The sequence below is a fragment of the Mercurialis annua genome, linkage group LG3 (assembly GCF_937616625.2).
Source record: "Mercurialis annua linkage group LG3, ddMerAnnu1.2, whole genome shotgun sequence".
NCBI lineage: Eukaryota > Viridiplantae > Streptophyta > Magnoliopsida > Malpighiales > Euphorbiaceae > Mercurialis > Mercurialis annua.
Window position 1 is genome coordinate 70,395,169 of NC_065572.1, and position 5,792 is coordinate 70,400,960.

A 5,792-nucleotide genomic window follows, 5' to 3' on the forward strand; every position below is an offset into this window, starting at 1 on the left:
TGCCACGGAATTATTGATTGGTCGCTAACTTTTTAGCGACCAAAAATGTTGCGACATACCATATCCGTCGTCATTCCATCGCAAAGTGTTTTTTGCAACGGCATAAAGGGCATTAGCGACGGAAATATCCGTCGCTAGTGCCCTGTTTTCTAGTAGTGATCCAATCTTCCTATTCTATCCTTATTTAAATTCCATTGATAAAGTAAATTGAAAATGGACCCTACATTAAATAAGGGTATAACAAAAAAAGTACAGAAAAATTTATTAGTTCTATAACAATAATTATATTTTCTTAAACTGTATGATAAAGACAAAGTGGACAACTCTATTGGGACAGAGGAAGTATGCTTTTAATCGCAATATATCTACGTTAAATAATTAATATTAACATTGGTCAACACGAATTGGTTCTATGGTGTAGTGGTTAGCACTCTGGACTTTGAATCCAGCGACCTGGGTTCGACTCCCGGTAGGACCTTTTTTATTTTTAGCACTTTTTTAATGGAATAGGCTTAAATGTCCAGCCTTATTTTCTTTGTTATGAATGGCCTGCTGCCATGTTTAGCCCAATGTTTCTTTTGTGCTTATCAGAAGGCCCTACTTAAGCCCATATTCCAGCACAGTATTTGGTATATCAGATTTCTACATGGGCTTTGGTATATCAGATTTCTACATGGGCTTAAATGTCCAGTCCAATTTTCTTGGACATGAACGGCCTGCTCCATGTTTAGCCCAATATTTCTTTTGAGCTTATCAGAAGGCCCCCCATTTAGGCCCATATTCCAGCATAGTATTTGGTATATCTTTTTTCCACTGAAATTACATAAGTCAGGACCAAACTCCCCATCTCAAGGGTGCATTTGGAGAATACTCTGATGTCAATCTCACTTGCAGATTTTCTAGATATTGAGATGGCCCGTAATCTATCCTTTATAAATAAAGGGCAAATGTTATAAAAAGGCCAAAAGTTTCACAAAAGTCCTGACTTTTTAATTTTGTCGATTTTGGCCAAAAACTGATTATTTGGTTTCACAAAAGTCCTGACCTTTCAATTTTGTCAATTTTGGCCGAAAATGGATTATTTGGTTTCACAAAAATCCTGAACTTTCAATATTTGGCATGCCACATAGGCGTCACATAGGCACCACATAGGCAAATTGAAATCAAATTGAGAGTTGGCCACAACTGAAACCAAATAATTTGTTTTGGCCAAAATCGACAAAATTGAAAGGTCAGAACTTCTATAAAACTTTTATGAAAAGTTTGACCTTTTTACAATATTTGGCCATAAATAAAAGTAAAGTTTATTTTACTTTTATGACAACTGCGGAGGTTTTTAATTACAGTCTTCACACTCATGTACTTATTTATATCGATGAAATTTATCACATTTGTGGTGAATATATAGAATTGAGTTAGTTTCAAATATGTAGCTCATACGGTCCATTAGTGGTTAAGATTGTTCGACGATCTGCTTCTTCAGGTCAATAAAATTTGATGGCACTATTCAGTTGGGGATTATAGCAACAACCTTGTAACAAATGATAAATGCTTTAATAATGAGTGTTCTCATCTTAGTTAATACTATCAAATTAAATTCTCTTTCTTCAAAATAGTTCGAATACGCAAATTCAGTAAGAGCGACCACCACCATATTCTTGGATCAGGATCAACTTCGACATAACTTTCAATCTCGATGAATGTATTTCATTGGTTGGTATTAGTTCGAGATTCATTGCATATTTCATAGTTGTCGTATACAACATTTTTTTACATAGTGGTGGCTTTAAATTGTGGCAGACTATTTACTTGATTGTGATATTTGTATCATAAGATAAAACCGAATCCTAAACAGAGATTGACATTATTATATCAAATGTCATTTGCTTATCGTGGACGTTTATTTTTGCGTGTTTTTACATCTTAAATGGTTAATAAATTATTGTAATATTTTTAATCAAAAAGTTTTCTTTGTCTTAGTTTGGTGAAGGAATTCATTACAATACTTTTTTTAAATATTAATGTAAAATTAATTTTTATTAAAAGAAAGTTCACTTTAAACTTATGCCTAATTCATCTTTCAAATATGAATATTAGAGATGATAAAAACAAATTACTTGTTTTACAGATAAAATAACAAAAACTATGGAAATAATTCGGATGGTATTTTGTAATTGTTAAGGAAATTTAGGCTAGTTGGTACTTACAAATGGAAAGCTTAGTAAGGGTATTTAAATTTCACACTCTAACAGAACATATGGAAGATGTAGTTTAAATAACGTCTCCTCTAGAAAATTTATATGTAGGCCTCTAACTAACTCATCAGGACAAAAGAATGACGATAAATGGTCGGCTCATCTTTATAAATACTAATGTCTATAGCTTATAATTTGCAGAAAATTAAAATATACTTTAATTAGTTTTTGAGATATAATTAATACTAAATACAAGGGAATTGGCGTTAATGTTTTGCTATAAACTGTCAAATATTGATAGAATGGTCTTTTTCATAATAAATTAAAACTAAAAAGGAAATTTATATATACAAGGGAATTGGCGTTAATGTTTTGCTATAAACTGTCAAATATTGATAGAATGGTCTTTTTCATAATAAATTAAAACTAAAAAGAAACTTGGAAACTTATAGATATAGTGATTGAGAATACTGTAATATACCAAACCTAGCAAATGTATCTTATTTATTTTTTTAATCTATAAATTATAAAATCAATAAAGATTCATTTTATCCCTTAAATTTGATATTTAAAATCAAGATTTAATTGCATTAAAAATCACTAACTTTAGCGTTTTTTATATATTTTACATAAACTTTTAATTTTTTTAGACATAAACTTTCACATTTTTGCAATTAAAACACCGCTTGAATTTTTGACTGCAAATTACTTATGTGGACATCAGAGCATGCCGCGTGGGAACAGTCATCGCCACCTAATAAACACACCGTTTTGGTTTAATTGCACGAAAAATCACCAACTTTAGCGTTTTTTTTACATATTTAACATGAATTTTAATATTTTTGCAATTAAAACACTAGTTTAATTTCCGACTGCAAGTTGAACGATCTTCACCACCCAATAAACGCACTGTTTTGGCTAAATTATAAAATTAAAAATTTCATTTTTAATATGTTAAAATTGTTATTTTTATATTTTTTTTCGCAAGGCGGGATGTGAATAATGATGTGAACATAATTGTTCAAACGTCTTATTTTATGTGAGGTTATCATACACTATTTTAAATATTTATTTTAATTTTTTATACTTGTAATTGCTCAAAATTAATAAAGATTATTTTGTGTAAAAAAGATTAATAATTCTTTTGATGAATAAAAAAGTAAATATATTTATAATATGAAGATAAATGGTCAACTTATATAATATGAATGAAAGAATTTGAAAATGAAATTTTAGGTTATATAAAATAAATATTTTTAAAATATGTCAATTGTCATTTAAACAATAAAAAATAAAAAAATGATCCTAATATTTTTTATGGAGAGCACATATATTTTTATGTACTTGTTTTGTGTTATAAATAGCTCTAACGTTTTTCAAACTAGATGTTTTAACTTCTCTTATTAATGTTAAATTAAAGAATTTAATCTTTATTAATTTTGTGTTATACAGAGAGATTCATAACTAACATGTAAAGGAGTGGTGCTCCTAACATGTAAAGGAGTGGTGCTCTTACTTTATTTCTCTCTCACAAAATTAATTTATTGAATAATTAAACATAATTCCTATAATAAAGGATTACAAAAAAATTAAATAAATGAATAAAAAAACGTAAAAAAAAAACAACTTGTATCTTGAATTGCAAACATATGAAAGTTTACTTTTGATATTGTCAAAATTAAATTTTCATGTTAAATATGCAAAAAAAAAAACGCTAAAATTAGTGATTTTTCGTGCAATTAGACCAGAACGGTGTGTTTATTAGGTGGTGATTACTGTTCCCACGTGACAATACTCTGATGTCCATATAAGCATTTTGCAATTGCAAATTCAGCCGGTGTTTTAATTGTAAGAATATGAAATTCATGTTCGAAATTGCCAAAATTAATAATTCATGTTAAATATGCAAAGTACGCTAAAATTGTTGATTTTTCATGCAATTAAATCTTAATAAAAATGTACATAGTTTAAAGTTTTAGCAACATGTTAATGAAAAAGGTGCACACGTAATCGATGAGAAGTTTTAAAAAAGTAACTTCAATTGCTTTGGCTATACTTGGATATTGATAAGTCAATTTTATTATCGAATAGCATGAGTATATATTGCACTGTAAAAAAAATCTCAAACGGCCATTTGAATGACGATATTCCTTCATCGTATTATAGAATTGCACAAAAATAATACATATATTATCTTAGGTTAACCACATGAAATGGAGCTAACAATTCAGTATAATCATTTATTTTATAAGCTATATTAAAACATTCAACATCTTTAACTTATTGGCAATCAATAACTTATCTACCATCTACTCTCAACATATTTGATATTTAGCTATTTTTATCATCATCATCATCATCAAGTTGTACCGAATGAAAATAAAAATGATACACATTTTATAAAAAAAAAATACTCTGTAGTAAATATTACTATCTCTTTTATTGTAAGCTTGTTGAATATATCATTTTTAATTTTTTTTATAAAAAATCTATTAGATTTACCGCTTTGTGAAGTTAGTAAAAAAATAGTAGACCATCAAACCTATAAATTAATAATTCCACACTATTTAAATTGATATGTTATTTATTCATAAAAAAATGACATGTTATTTGTGTCAGATAATATAGGCTTAATTGCGTAAAAAATCACAAACTTTAGCATGTTTTGTAAATTTAATATAAACTTTCAGTTTTGACAAATTAATACACAAACTTTTGATTTTTGGCAATTTTAGCACCGATCATTTTTTCGTGAAAAAAATGCTGATGTGTACACCGGAATAACCACTATTTCGGCGTCCACATCAGCATTTTTCTCTATTTTTTGAAGGAAAATTGATCGGTGCTAAAATTGCAAAAAATTAAAAGTTTGTGTATTAATTTGCCAAAATTGAAAGTTTATGTTAAATTTGCAAAACACGCTAAAGTTTATGATTTTTTACGCCATTAAGCCAATAATATACTCAAAAATTTAATGTTCAAATTTATTTATTCGCACTTTTTATCAACATTTTAACATATTTTGAACAACAAACTTTTTTATTTTGTCCAATGCTTTAGATAATATTGTTTAGCAGTGGCCCGCACGGGTTTGATCTAGTGGTCCAAGTATCAGCCATCTGGGCGCCAAAGGTCGCGGGTTCAAACTCCGGCTACGCCCTTTCTTAATATGGAGTAGTTGAGATTGGATTGCTGACCATTATAGCCCGGAATTACCAGGTATGTGGGCTTGCGGGCGGTCCACATTTCAGGATTTGACAATGATATTGAATTTCGCCTCAGTAGAGTTAGACCTCGTCAACAAAAAAAAAATGTTTAGCAGTACTAATTTTTTACATAGAAAGTAAGCCACATAATTCATGAAAATCAAAATTAAAATATAAAATTAATTTAACTGAAAAAATAATAATTCAAATATAGTATTTCATTTATTGTTAGTGATGGACGGATGGTCATGGAGGTGACTTGAACTAATTAAAATAAAAATTCAGATTATTTACAAATGTGGCTCTGTTGTTATCAGTTTAAATTTGTGTTACAATTGGCGATTAAAAAAAAGTGTTATAATTTAGCTAATTAACCAGTATTGAATCGTAT

At 28.6% G+C, this 5,792-nt stretch overlaps 1 non-coding gene across 1 annotated transcript; it reads left to right on the forward strand.

The window, feature by feature from the left end:
- Window positions 1–406: 406 nt before the first annotated feature.
- On the forward strand, window positions 407–478 carry TRNAQ-UUG (transfer RNA glutamine (anticodon UUG)). Its single transcript has one exon. It is a non-coding gene; the product is annotated as a tRNA-Gln (tRNA).
- Window positions 479–5,792: the final 5,314 nt, after the last annotated feature.